Source organism: Scyliorhinus canicula, chromosome 9, assembly GCF_902713615.1.
Source record: "Scyliorhinus canicula chromosome 9, sScyCan1.1, whole genome shotgun sequence".
Taxonomy (NCBI): Eukaryota; Metazoa; Chordata; class Chondrichthyes; order Carcharhiniformes; family Scyliorhinidae; genus Scyliorhinus; species Scyliorhinus canicula.
The window spans coordinates 87458857-87473884 of record NC_052154.1 but is presented as its reverse complement, the minus strand read 5'-3'; the positions used below and the strand labels follow the sequence as shown (position 1 = coordinate 87473884).

Genomic DNA, 15028 nt, shown 5'->3' with positions numbered 1-15028 from the left:
GGTGATCATTGCTCGGCACAACATGTGTTTCATGTGAAGTTTCTACTTTAAAATATTAATTAATAAAAATTAATTGCTTTTTTTTCTTTAAACTGAGTTACTTTGTTTTTCAAATAAATGTGTTGCATGTAAAGTTTCTACTTTAAAATATTAATTAATAAAAATTAATTGCTTTTTTTTCCTTTAAAAACCTTTTATTTTGGCTATTTTAAATATTAATTATTTTACTCAATATACTATGCGGCCCTTTAAAATTGTGAATTTCTGAATGTGGCCCATGCACGAAAAAGTTTTCCCACCCCTGTGGTAGAGTGTGTATCGTATAGGCCAATATTTCTGCTAAATATGGATACCAGGAATGCCTCCCCCAGGTGACTGGGTAAGATCAGACAGGGTTTGTAAAGGGTAGGCAGTTGCCTTCGAATGTGCGGCGTTTATTTAATGTGGTGCTCTCGCCACCAGAAGAGAGGAAGCCGGAGGTGGTGGCAGCGTTGGACATGGAGAAGGCATTTGACCGTGTAGTGTGGAGTTACTTGTTTGCGGTGTTGGAAAGGTTTGTTATTGGGCCTACGTTTGTAGCATGGGTCAAATTATTATATCGGGAACTGAAGGCGAGTGTGCACACGAATAAGGTGAATTTGGGGTATTTTCAGTTACATAGGGGAATGAGGCCCCAGGTTCCCCCCTCCTGTTTGTGCTGGCGATAGAACCCTTGGCCATTGTGCTAAGGTGCTCGGATAAAGATAAAGATCCATTGTTGTCACAAGTAGGCTTACATTAACACTGCAATAAATTTACTGTGAAAAGCCCCTGGTCAACATATTCCGGTGCCTATTCGGGTACAGAGAGGGAGAATTCAGAATTCTCAGCTGGTAAGGGAATTGAACCCGCGCTGCTGGTCTTGTTCTGCATCACAAACAGCTGTCTAGCCCACTGAGCTAAGCCAGTGGAAGGGGATAGTGAGGAGGCGTGTGGAGCATTGGGTGTCTTTGTATGCCGATGATATGTTGATGTACATCTCCAACCCAGGTTCCACAGTGGGGGATAGAATGGAGCTGCTCAGGAGATTCAGGGATTTTTCAGGTTCTAAGCTAAATCTGAAAAAGTGTGAGTGCTTTTTGGTGTCTTCGCCAGGGGGTGGAAGCTGGCGGCTCAAGACTGAGCCCAGCTTCGTAAGGTCTTACGAGGAAAGGCTCAGGGACTTGAGGTTGTTTTCGTTAGAGAGGAGAAGGCTGAGAGGTGACTTAATAGAGATATATAAGATAGTCAGAGGGTTAGATAGGGTGGACAGTGAGAGTCTCTTTCCTCGGATGGTGATGACCAACACGAGGGGACATAGCTTTAAATTGAGGGGTGGTAGATATAGGACAGATGTCAGAGGCAGTTTCTTTACTCAGAGAGTAGTAGGGGTGTGGAACGCCCTGCCTGCAACAGTAGTAGACTCGCCAACTTTAAGGGCATTTAAGTGGTCACTGGATAGACATATGGATGAAAATGGAATAGTGTAGGTCAGATAGGTTTCAGATGGTTTCACAGGTCAGCGCAACATTGAGGGCCGAAGGGCCCGTACTGCGCTGTAATGTTCTATGTTCTATGAGCTCGTTGGTAGGGTCAAGGCGGATTTGCTTGATATTTCACACTCTCTGTTGCCAAAAGCCTTAGGGTTTCTGTTACTGGATCAGTGCTGCATAACTGATTTCACAACTATCCATTGTCACAGTAGGTTGCCTGCCATTTCACTGTCTGACAGCTCCGAGTGGTTATGGACTCATTGAAGTGGGACTATGAATCTCATTACTTGCTTTTATTTGAAAGTATGTAATTGAATGAAATGTCTCTTATTGTAAGGGATAGTGTCAATAAAGGAATGTAAATGTAAATGATTTTTATTTATGAATGAGAGTGTTTATTTTAAAAATAAAATCCGTAATAAATACTTGGAATAAAATTTTATAGCTCCTCCCACTGGAGGGATCTTCCGGTCCCGCTGAAGTCATTGGAGTTTTGAATAGCTCGCTGCATTTTCCAGCCATGCCCCTGCTGTGATGGGCTGGAAAATTCTGCCCTCGGAACTGTATTTTATTTAATCTCAGAATGGGTTTTAAAGGTTTCCCATGGTGGATACAGCATGAGTTGGCATGGTAGATGTAAGGGCAAAGGATTGTGGGTGGGGGCATATGTTAATACTCAGTTGGCAAAGAGGTTATAAAAGGTCTACGGGTGGGCAGAAGGGCATATGTTATCATGGGGTGTACAATGGGACATAGAGATGGGCATGGGTTGGCATGGAGAGTATTAGGAGGCATGGGTTGTGGTCGGTGGGGCATGGATTGCCATGGATGGGACATGGGGAGTTTGTGGGGTCTGAGAAGTGAGGGCAATTTTGTTTTTCTGTTTATTAGTTCAATTTCAACACAGTGCTGGAACACGATGCAGCCCCCAACCCCCTGCCCAGCCCGCCTCTGTACCTCCGCTCTCATTGCAGGGTCACACAGTCCAACTCCCAGGGAGCCACACCATCCCAGAATTAAAATCTGAAACTCGGTCAGGCCTTTTTAGAAGTTGGGTTTGCAGAATCGGGATTTCCCACGACTGTCTGACCAATGCGGCACGGTGGCACGATGGCTAGCACTGCTGCCTCTCAGCGCCGGGGACCCAGGTTCGATTCTGACCTTGGGCAATTGTGTGGAGTTTGCATGTTCTGCCCAGGTCTGCGTGGACTTCCTCTGGGTGCTCCTGTCTCCTCCCACAGTCCAAAGCTGTGCACGTTAGGTGGATTTGCCATGCTATACTGCCCCTTAGTGTCCAAAAGGTTAGATGGGGTTACAGGAATAGGGTGGGGCTGTGGGCCTGGGTGGAATGCTCTTTCAGAGGGTCGGTGCAGACTCAATGGGCCAAATGGTCTCCTTCTGCATTGTAGGGATTCTATGGTTCGATAGACGCATGGGCCAAACTCTAGGTCTAAAAGTTTAAATTTGGAGAAATGCGTAATTTGTTCCCAACCTTGGATAACCCAAAGAAAATGAAATTGGTAACTTTTCCACAATGGTTAACATGCTGATCTGCCTGTGGCTATTCTTGCCATAGAGCGAGTGCAATTAAGGTTCACCAGACTTGTTTCCAGGATGGTGGAAATGTCCTGTGAAGAGAGAGTGGGGAAACTGGGCCTGAATTCTCTAGAGTTTCGAAGAATGATAGGTGATCACATGGAAACCTACAAAATACTTAAAGGGATAGACAGGATAGATGTTTCCCCTGATTCTAGAACCAGGAGACACAGTTTTAAAATAAGGAGGAAGCAACATAAGACCGAGATGAGGAAAATGTTTTTTAACTCAGAGGGTTGCGAATCTTTGGAATTCTCTACCCCAGAGGAAGCTCAGTCATTGAGTATGTTTAAATCAGGGACTGACAGATTTTGAACTACCAATGACATAAAGGAAAATGGGGATACTGTGGGGAAAAGGCATTGAAGTGGATGATCAGCTATGATCGTACTGAATAATGGAGCAGTTTCATTGGGTTGAATGGTCTACTTCTGCTCCTAAGTTCCTGGTGCGCTGGTTTCATAATTTTATGATGGGTGAAAATGGGAAATGTAATTCTTTAGCCTGGCACGCTATGAAAATAAAGAAGTTTGTTAAAAATGCTTCAGCTGCTGCAACACTAGCCCGTGTGGAGGCAGTGGATATTTGATTCTATTTGTCAAATGTATAAGTGAGATTCCATACAACATGTTTATTGCAGATAGTTTACCATTGGATGTCATGTGGATCATTTAAGTAAAATTCATGAGTATCGTTCTATCGTCGGCACTGTCCAACTCTTTGTCTGCTGTCTTCCACAGAAAATATTTTCTCAAATTGTAAAATAGAAGGCTTCATCACAGCTCCCTGTTGACACCTATACAATACAATGATACAGGTATATTGTGCAGAAACTGACAAAATGCACCAATAACTACGATAAACTGACAGAGATATAATATATACTCTGCAGCTATAATACAAAATACAGATAAATATGTGCAGACACATACATTGTATCCTAATACCAAAGCAATAGGCTCCTGGAATCTGACCCACTATTGCAAGTGTAACTGTCTGGAACCCTAGCTCTCTCACACAGAGAACCAGAGACCTACCCTAAATCCCACAGTTGTGGCCTGAAAGCATTGTGTCAGTGGCTTCCACTCCTGGAAGGCACAGCAGCCGGAAGACTCCTTAACCCAACAAGACTGGAAAATAAATGATTATTTTTCATCCATGTAATAATCCTCACGAGGCCCAGAGGGATACCCTAATCGATCTCCCCATGGGACCCGTGGAATATGAACTTCCCCACCAGCTGGCCCAGCGGGGTTCATAATTAGACTGCATAAAAGCTGATCAGGGTCCAGCATCTTGGTCGACCCAACTGGGACTTACAGCAGCTGTGTCCTTTGACCGTGAATAACCTACTATTTACTCAACGACTCAGCCTCCTGGATCTGAGTAACCCATTGTTTGAACAGCAGCAATTCTACTTCCAGGGAACAGCAAGAAGTCTCAGAACACCAGGTTAAAGTCCAACAGTTTTGTTTCAAATCACTAGCTTTCAGAGCACTGCTCCTTCCTCAGCTGAATGAAGAGGTATGTTCCAGAAACATACTCTTCATTCACCTGAGGAAGGAGCAGTGTGGACTTTAACCTGGTGTTGTAAGACTTCTTACTGTGCTCACCCCAGTCCAACACTGGCATGTCCACATCATGGCGTCCCGGAAAGGTACACTCTGGGATTAATTGCCTCAGCCAATTAAACGTTTGGGGCCTCAAGGGATGGCGTGAATCCAGCTGAGGCGTTTCAAAGGATAGGATTCCCAACATATTCCTTTGATGCTGGAGGTGGGAATGAGGTGAGAGGATGGGAATGGCTGGTAGTACATTTGGAATTTAAATAGCTAGGGAAAACATGACTGAGGAATTGGCCCATATTCTGGACGTTTCTTTTCGGGCAGAATTGAACTGTTCCGCTCTCTTCAGTCCCAGGAATTTATGCTGAGATGCTGTTACAAGTACACAAGTGATGCTTGGATACATAAAAATACCCAGAGGTACAATTATAGATTTTGTAACCTATAATTGAAATATAGAAAGTGATTTTAGGGTTGCAGACATCTTAATAACACAGCTTTATATCCTTTTCACTTAATGTGATAATCTCAAACTCCTCTCTCCACTATTTTAATGGAGACAGTAAGAATTTAAAATAAATGGGTCGACACCTCGATCATTTCAAAACTAATGTTTTAAGTAAAGTAATATATCTCATGGTACCAATGTTCCTTGAAGTAGGGAATTAAAAGGCGGTGGTAGGCAACTCCAAGATGTAATAATTGTACAGAACTTTATGTTCCAGACTTTTTTTTTAAAATAATTTTTATTAAGGTTTTCACAAAATATAAACAACACAACAATATTAACAAAACAACCATGGTTAAAAACCCAAGAACAACAACCACCCAACTACAAAAGCAACTACTAAAACAAAAAAAGCAAACAACAAAAAGGAAAGAGATAACACCCACCACATCCAACAAACCCATGTACACAATTCTCCCTCCCACCGAACCAAACCCCCCCCCCCCCCCCCCCCGAACCGGGTTGCTGCTGCCGCCGGCCTATTTCCCTACCGTTCCGCCAGGAAGTCCAGGAAAGGCTGCCACCGCCTAAAGAACCCCTTTACTTATCCCCTCAGGGCAAATTTCACCTTCTCCAATTTGATGAACCCCGTCATATCATTGATCCAGGCCTCCACGCTTGGGGGCCTCGCATCCTTCCATTGAAGCAAGATCCTCCGCCGGGCTACTAGGGACGCAAAGGCCAGAACACCGGCCTCTTTCGCCTCCTGCACTCCCGGCTCCACTGCAACTCCAAAGATCGCGAGTCCCCAGCCTGGCTTGACCCTGGATCCCACCACCCTCGACACCGTCCTCGCCACCCCCTTCCAAAACTCCCCCAGCGCTGGGCATGCCCAAACCATATGGGCGTGGTTCGCTGGGCTCCCCGAGCACCTAGCACACCTGTCTTCGCCCCCAAAAAACCTACTCATCCTCATCCCAGTCATGTGGGCCCTATGCAGCACCTTGAACTGTATGAGGCTAAGCCTCGCACAGGAAGAGGAGGAATTCACCCTTTCCAGGGCATCCGTCCACGTCCCCTCCTCAATCTCCTCACCCAGCTCCTCTTCCCATTTACTCTTCAGCTCCTCCACCGAGGCCTCGTCTACCTCCTGCATTATGCGGTATACGTCCAAAATCCTCCCTCCTCCAACCCACACCCCCGAGAGCACCCTGTCCCGTACCCCATGTGGGGGCAGCAGAGGGAACCCCTCCACCTGCCGCCTGGCAAACGCCCTAACCTGCATGTACCTAAACATGTTCCCCGGGGGGAGCCCAAACTTCCCCTCTAACTCCCCAGGGCTCGCGAACCTCCCATCCACAAACAGGAGGTCCCTCAACCTCCTAATACCTACCCTGTGCCAGCCCAGAAATCCGCCATCGATGCTCCCTGGAACAAACCGGTGGTTCCCCCGTATCGGGGACTCCATCGAGCCCCCCACCTCCCCCCTATGCCGTCTCCATTGCCCCCACCTTTAGAGGGTAGCCGCCACCACCGGGCTCGTGGTATACCTCGTTGAAGGGAGTGGCAACGGCGCCGTTACCAGCGCCTCCAGGCTCATGTCCACACAGGACGCCATCTCCATCCTCTTCCATGCTGCCCCTTCCCCGTCCATTACCCTCTTACGCACCATCGCTGCATTGGCAGCCCAATAGTACCCACAGAGGTTGGGCAGCACCAGCCCCCCCCCCCCCTCCCATCCCTGCCCCGCTCCAAGAACACCCTTCTCACCCTCGGAGTCCCATGCGCCCATACAAATCCCGTAATACTCCTGTTAACTCTCCTAAAAAAAGGCCTTTGGGATAAGGATGGGAAGGCACTGGAACAGGAACAAAAACCTCGGGAGCACCGTCATCTTGACAGACTGCACCCTACCCGCCAGCGACAGCGGTAACATATCCCACCTTTTGAACTCCTCCTCTATTTGCTCCACCAACCTTGTGAGGTTGAGCTTATGCAGGGACCCCCAGCTCATAGCCACCTGGACTCCCAGGTACCTAAAGCTCCTCCCTACCTGCTTCAGTGGGAGCCTACGAATCCCCTCCTCCTGATTCCCCCTGGTGCACCACGAACAGCTCGCTCTTACCCAGGTTGAGCTTATACCCAGAAAAGCCCCCAAATTCGCTGAGAATACAGCAACAGGTCGTCCGCATAAAGCGACACTCGATGCTCCTCCCCACCCCGCACCAGGCCCCTCCAGTTCCCCGACTCCCTCAACGCCATGGCTATGGGCTCAATTGCCAACGCAAAGAGCAAGGGGGACAGGGGACACCCCAGTCTCGTCCCCCGGTGCAGCCGAAAGTACTCCAACCTCCTCCTATTCGTGGCTACACTCGCCATCAGGGCCTCATAAAGCAACCTCACCCAACGGGCAAACCCCTCCCCAAACCCAAACCTTTCCAAAACCTCCCACAGATACCCCCACTCAACCCAATCAAAGGCCTTCTCCGCGTCTAATGCCACCACTATCTCCGCCTCTCCTTCCACAGCCAGCATCATAATGACATTCAGAAGCCTTCGTATGTTGGTATTCAACTGCCTTCCCTTTACAAACCCCGTCTGGTCTTCGTGAATGACCCCCTGCACACAATCTTCTATCCTGGTAGCTAAGATCTTTGCCAACAGCTTGGCGTCTACATTTAGCAGCGAGATCGGCCTATATGACCCACACTGCAGAGGGTCCTTGTCCCGCTTAAGGATCAAGGAAATCAGCGCCCGTGACATAGTTGGGGGCAAAACCACCCCCTCCCTTGCCTCGTTAAAGGTCCGAACCAACAGGGGGTCCAACAGGTCCGCATACATTTTATAAAATTCGGCCGGAAACCCATCCGGCCCCGGCGCCTTCCCCTGCATGCTCCCTATCCCTTTAACCACCTCCTCCAGCTCAATCGGCGCCCCCAGTCCCTCCACCTGCCCCTCCTCCACCTTCGGAAATCGCAGCTTGTCCAAGAAGCGCCCCATCCCCCCCCCCCCCCCCCCCCCCCCCCCCCCCCCCCCCCCCACCGGGGGTTCAGACCGGTACAATTCCCCATAAAAGTCCCTAAAGACCCCATTAACGTCTACCCCCCTCCACACCACCTTCCCATCTCTATCCTTCACTCCCCCAATCTCCCTGGCCGCGTCTTGCTTTCGGAGCTGGTGTGCCAGCATCCTACTCGCCTTCTCTCCGTATTCATACACCGCCCCTTGTGCTTTCCTCCACTGAGCTTCGGCCTTTCTTGTGGTCAGTAGATTGAACCTGGCCTGAAGGCTACGCCGCTCGCCCAGCAATCCCTCCTCCGGAGCCTCCGCATATCTCCTGTCCACCCTCACCATCTTCCCCACCAATCTCTCCCTCTCCCTCTGCTCTCCCCTCTCCCTATGGGTTTGGATGGAAATCAACTCCCCTCTAACCACCGCCTTCAATGCCTCCCAGACCATCCCCACTCGGACCTCCCCGTTATCATTGGCCTCAAGGTACCTCTTGATACACCCCCGAACCCTCCCGGCCACCTCCTCGTCTGTCAGCAGCCCCACCTCCAAGCGCCAGAGCGGACACTGGTCCCTCTCCTCCCCCAGCCCAAGGTCCACCCAGTGCGGGGCATGATCCGAAATGGCTATGGCAGAGTATTCAGCATCCTCCACCCGTAAAACCAGCCCCCTGCTCAGGACAAAAAAAATCAATCCTGGAATAGGCCTTATGCACGTGGGAGAAAAACGAGTACTCCCTGGCCCTTGGCCTCGCAAACCTCCAGGGATCCACCCCCCCCCCATCTGGTCCATAAATCCCCTCAACACCTTAGCCGCCGGCGGCCTCCTACCCGTCCGGGACCTTGATCGATCCAATGGGGGATCCAGCACCGTGTTGAAATCCCCCCCCATGATCAGGCCCCCCGCCTCCAGATCCGGAATGCGGAACATCCGCATAGCCGCAACCGGAAGTCCCATGTTCCAGACTTATAATAATAATCTTTATTATTGTCACAAGTAGGCTTACATTAATACTGCAATGAAGTAACTGTGAAAATCCCCTGGTCGCCACACTTTTTGGGTACACTGAAGGAGAATTGAGAATGTCTAAATTACCTATCAGCATGTCTTTCGGGACTTGTGGGAAGAAACGGAGCACCCTGAGGAAACCCACGCAGACACGGGGAGAATGTGCAGACTCCGCACAGACAGTGATCCAAGCCAGGAATCAAACCTGGGACCCTGGCGCTGTGAAGCAACATTGGTAACCACTGACTTAAGTCATTGGGAAGAATATTTGGAACCATATAAGAATTGAATGAAACATATCGGTTGCAGGAAGTGGAAATGAAGCAATTTCAGCCGGTGAGTTAAGAATATCATAAAGACAGAGTATTACACAACCTGCCTGTGTTTGTTGTACAATAATTGATGAAGATTAATTGCCATGTGTGGAAGGGAAGTTAATGTGAGGATTAGTTGCCCGCTTAGAGAATGCATTACTATTAGTTGCTATTAAAGAAAAAGCACTTACTAAAGCATGCTGGGTATGCTTGACTATATTTTAAACACTACTTTTTAATAAAACTTAGAAGGTCAGGTAACGTAAACAAAATCTACTTAGTATTTTGGACTCGGCCTTATGATAACAAGTTGCTCTTCCGAAGGACAACAAAATGCGTACTAGAGTCGTTTTTAGCCAAGGGCAAGAACATATGTACTATGTATTTCATCTTACGTGCTTTCCAAGGTTTGTTTAATATAAGCAATGGCTAGCCAGCTCCTTGTTTACTTCTTTATGTATTTCAGACTATAAAGAATAATGGTTTTCGGCTGTATAATTCAGAGTACTGTGGAATGACTACTTAGCCTACTGCAGTCTCTCCATGATATTGTGTCAAATAAAATTCCTGAAATGAAGCTCGAAGCCTCTGTCTCTATTATTATTTCCACGACACCATGAATAATCAACAACTCTAACTGAAGGTGAGTTACTGAGAACTCGGCTCCTCTATGTTCTGCCATTTCAATCCAATACCTGAATGGCATGTGACCCAATGTGCTGCACCTCTTATCCCTCCTAATGTCATATTGTACACACATTAAATGTCTGCAGTATTACCTGTGTGATCTCCCACTTTTCAGAATGCAGCAAACCGCCCTGCGATGCTCCACACTCTATCACTGTCACACCACTAGATAGGCGGCTCGGAGCTGTCATTGGGCTAATCAGGGACTAACCATCCGTATGGTCCTATAGAGAAAGACAGGAGAAAATGTCACTTTTCTACATTGTACAACTTCCTGATTTACTTCAACTTATCTTTACAACCTTAGAGTGCGATGCAACATAGGTCTTGCTTCCTCACTTAAGCTTCTCAATTAGATGAAAAACTCAAATTTGGAATAAGGGTGCTGGTACTCAAAAGCTGAGTGAAAAAAATATAACCACATTGGCACTGCTGAAAACTTGGCTGCTGCAATTGGCCTTTGGATTTTATAACTCTGCCCTGTGTTTCATGATCATGCAGCCTAACACCATCCAGCACCTGTTCTACAATATTCTGTTCCTCAGGGTCTTCTAAGCATCACAAAACATATTGGCCCCCATATTGACATTTGGGATACAAGGTGCGTCATTTATTTCTATCAAGTCCTCAGAATTCCAGATATTGTAGTTAATTCTATTTAATCATGAAGAATGAACTGTAACAGTTTGATTGTCATATTTGTTAATTACTATCCTATCATCATGATCTATTAGCTCACCTGAGACTTTCCATTCTCTATGATCCTGACCTTTATCATATACAAAAGCTCCTCAGTTAAATTGATCTCAGATTGTTTTATATGTCTCAGAACTCTCTGAATTTTCTTAGAGGCTTTAGTCTTGGCTGCCTGCATGTAAAGCACTCAAATGAGCAGAAAGCTAGAACTAATTGTAGTATGAGGGCAGCATGGCAGCATGAGTGGATAGTACTGTGGCTTCACAGCGGCAGGGCCCCAGGTTCGATTCCTGTTGGGTCACTGTCTGTGCGGGAGTCTGCGCGTTCTCCCCGTGTGTGCGTGGGTTTCCTCCGGGTGCTCCGGTTTCCTCCCACAGTCCAAAGACGTGCAGGTTAGGTGGATTTGCCATGGTAAATTGCCCTTAGTGACTGAAAAGGTTAGATGGGGTTATTGGGTTACGGGTATGGGGTGGAAGTGAGGGCTTAAGTGGGTCAGTGCAAACTCGATGGGCCGAATGGCCTCCTTCTGCACTGTATGTTCTCTGTTCTAGCCCAGGAGGGCAATCAGAGCATAGAAGACAATTTTACTCCATAAACTAGTTGATAGGGACTATACCTTACAACTGCTGAAGTGAATTAATTGCTTGAACCAACCATGATAGAGTATGTCAATGTGCAATCTGGTTGCTCAGCTAAAATCATCTCTCACTGCACCTCCCTCATCCCCCACTCATCCTCCTGTAAGCCACTGCCCTAACACCCATAAAAACATAAGAACTAGGAGCAGGAGTAAGCAATTCAGTCCCTCGAACCTACTCCAAAATTCAACATGATCATGTTCTTCATAACCCTTCAACCCATTACTAATTAAAAATCTGTCTATCTCCTCCTTAAATTTACTCATCCACCGCACACTGGGGTAGTGAATTGTACAGATTCTTAACCCTTTGAGAGAAATAATTTCTTCTCATCTCTGTTTTAAATCTTCTATCACTTATCCTAAAACTATGACCTCTCATTCTCGATTGCCCCACAAGAGGCAACATTCGCTCCACGTCTACTTTGTCAATACCGTTTATCACCTTGTATACCTCAATTAGATCTCCTCTCATTCTTCTAAACTTGAGAGAGTATTGGCCTAAACTGCTCAATCTCTCCTCATAATACAAACCCCTCATCTCTGGAATCAATCCAGTGAACCTCCTCTGAGCGGCCTCGATTGCAACTACATCCCTCCTCAAATAAGCGGACCAAAACTGTACACAGTACTCAAGGTACGGTCTCACCAATGCCTTGTACAGTTGGAGCGACACTTCTGGTTTAGCTCACAAGGATAAATCGCTGGCTTTTAAAGCAGACCAAGCAGGCCAGCAGCATGGTTCGATTCCCGTACCAGCCTCCCCGGACAGGCGCCGGAATGTGGCGACTAGGGGCTTTTCACAGTAACTTCATTGAAGCCTACTCGTGACAATAAGCGATTTTCATTTCATTTCATTTTCACTGGGAGATGGAAATGCAAGCGATCTCAGATGTGGAACCCTCGGCACCATAGCTTCAGGAACAGCAACCGCCACAACACTCGTGCTGGAGGCACGTTCACCCTCGAGGTCCATGCTGTCCGATGCCCAGCCAAATGTCAAGAGAGTCCGGCATCCTCCTTCACCACGGTCATAGGAGGATACTTCAGACTTGGGGCGGGGGGAATGCTAGCACCCGTACGGGTCTCATGGGGTAGGGGTGATTCACTACCCCGAGGAGCTTGCAGAATATGAGCTCCCACGATAAGGGGACAGGGCACCCTTAACAAGGTTCACTTGAGTTTGTATAAATAGAGTCGACCAGTAAGGCACCGCCTAGAGCAGACCCAATAGGGAACTACTGCAGCTGTAGATAATAGTTTGAGTGTTAAATAAAGTAATTTTCATTTCCTCTACAAACCCGATGTGGGCTCTTTGTTGCTCTTACATAATACACCTTAGCCTTTGCTTTACCTCTTCAGTAACTGACTCCAACATTAAAGTTCTGTGCCTGTAACATTCTCCAGCTATTTTTTGCACACCAATTACTCTGAGGTCATTATGAATTAGGTCAGGCCAGGTAGAGGTGGCGGATTCTTCCCTGAAGGACATTATTGAAAGACGTCTGTAGTTATCAAATCCAATGTCAGTCCACAAATTACAAGATTGACTAAATTCAATTTCCTAAATTGGCATGGTGAGTTTTAAACTTACAAATACTATGTTGCTAGTCCCATAGCAGGCGTCCGGGCCACTGCATTCTATGTGTTATTGTCCCTGTGTTACACACTCTAACTGTGGCAGCCTGCGAATTACCCTCCTTGCATCATTTTGGCACTGATTTTCATTTACTTTTCTCAGCAATTCTCCACATCTTTTTTGGTGAATGTCAGAGGGTGCTAGTCTCTGTCTTCTCCAAGCCCCCAAGATTAATAAGAATCTGCATTGGTTGACCTTGAGCTCAGGGCTTCAATCAAATTCTTCTACTCACTTATTGCTTAAAAGGTGCAGGGATGTCTTCCGGTGGTGGCCATGGAGGAGTAGGTCGCACATTTGATAGCTCCAGCCTGTGTCGGACGTTTGGACCTTTTTCTCCAGTTTTTTGCTGGATTTTATTGGATAAATCGGTCAAGAGTGAGGCAGTGAGAAGAAATCTCCCTCCAGTGTATGGAGAATTGGACCAGAAGTGGCCGTGTGAGAAGACAAAGTTCGACAAGGAAGACGCAAGCAGAGCCGGCAAAGTGGGAAAGCATGGCGGAGAAGCAGGGCCGCGAGAAGATGGCACAGTGGTCGACGGAGCAGCTGGCGAAGTTTTTTGAAGATTGCTTCGCCAAGCTTAAGAAGGGCACGCTGGACCCGATCAAGGCTTCGATTGATCAGGTGGTGCAGAATCAAGAAACCCACAGACGTACGATTCAAGAGGTGAAGAAAAAGGTGTACGATCACGAGGAATACATAACCGTGCTAGAGACCAAGGTGGAGATGGTGAATGACTGCCAAAAAAGAATGCAGGAGAACCTGGAGAACAGGTCCAGGAGGCAGAACCTGAGAATTGGCGGCCTCCCTGAAGGCAGTGAGGGATCAGATGCGAGGGCCTATGTGACGAACATGTTGAAGACGTTGATGGGGGCTGGGGCATTCCCTCGGCCCCTGGAAGTGGATAGAGCGCAAAGAGCCCTCGCGAAGAAGCCCCGAGCGAACGAGCCGCCGAGGGTGATGGTGGTATTTTTGCACCGATTCCTGGACAAGGAACATATTCTGCGGTGGGCCAAGAAAGAACAGAGCAGCAGATGGGAGAATTGTGAGCTCCACATTTATCAAGATCTGGGCGCAGATTTGGCCAAGAGGCGAGCTGGGTTTAATCGGGCAAAAACAGCCCTCTTTAAGAAGGGGGTGAAGTTTGGGATGTTGTACGCAGCCCGTCTGTGGGTCACAAATGAGGAACGGGATTTTTACTTCGAAACACCAGACGATGTATTGACTTTCATTAAGGAAAAAAGACTGAATGTGAACTAAAGACACTGAATCCTTGCAGAGTATTGTGGTGGCAATTTGTTGAAAATCACTTTTGTGCTGGTTTGAATAAGTAGTGTTACATGCAATAAGGAGCTGTTTTGATGACTAAAGTTAACTTTGTCTTACTGGGAGCTGGTCGGAGGGGAGGTGGTCTCTGTGGGGTTTTTTTCCACTGTTTTTCTGATGTTTGTTTACTGGGGATTTTTGAATATGTTTGTCCAAGTGGGGGGAGAGGGGAGAGAACAATGGGGAGACAGACTGTTTGGTGCCTTGGGTGGGAGCTATCAAGTCAGCTTGGTCAGCTGACACACGAAAGCAGAGTGGGAGGGGGGAAATCAGGTGTTAAGCTGGAGCTTGATATGGGGGCTTGCATTTCTGGTGCTGTTACCAGGGGAGGAGGGAGCGGGAGCTGCTTTGCTGACAGGGGAGGAACTGTTTCTAGGGGGCAAATGGGAGGTCGGGGACGGCAAATGCCCGGGGGGGGGGGGGGGGGGGGGGGGGCATTTGAGACAGGAAGAATCGTGTTAGACATGGGGGGAAGGTACATAATGGTGAGTGGGAAGCTGGAGGGGGTGCGGGGGGTACTCGTGAAAGTGTATGCTGCTCCGAATTGGGATGATGTGGAATTTATGAGGCGGGTGTTAGGTAAGATCTCAGACTT

At 47.6% G+C, this 15028-nt stretch overlaps 1 protein-coding gene across 1 annotated transcript in view; it reads right to left on the bottom strand.

Annotated features, from left to right (window-relative positions):
* st3gal2 (ST3 beta-galactoside alpha-2,3-sialyltransferase 2) overlaps positions 1 to 15028 on the bottom strand; it is a 510319-nt gene that overhangs the window by 267048 nt on the left and 228243 nt on the right. Inside the window, exon 3 of the mRNA XM_038807114.1 lies at positions 10231 to 10362. The gene's annotated coding sequence lies outside the window, so the exon portion shown is untranslated. The remainder of the gene's footprint in view (positions 1 to 10230; positions 10363 to 15028) is intronic.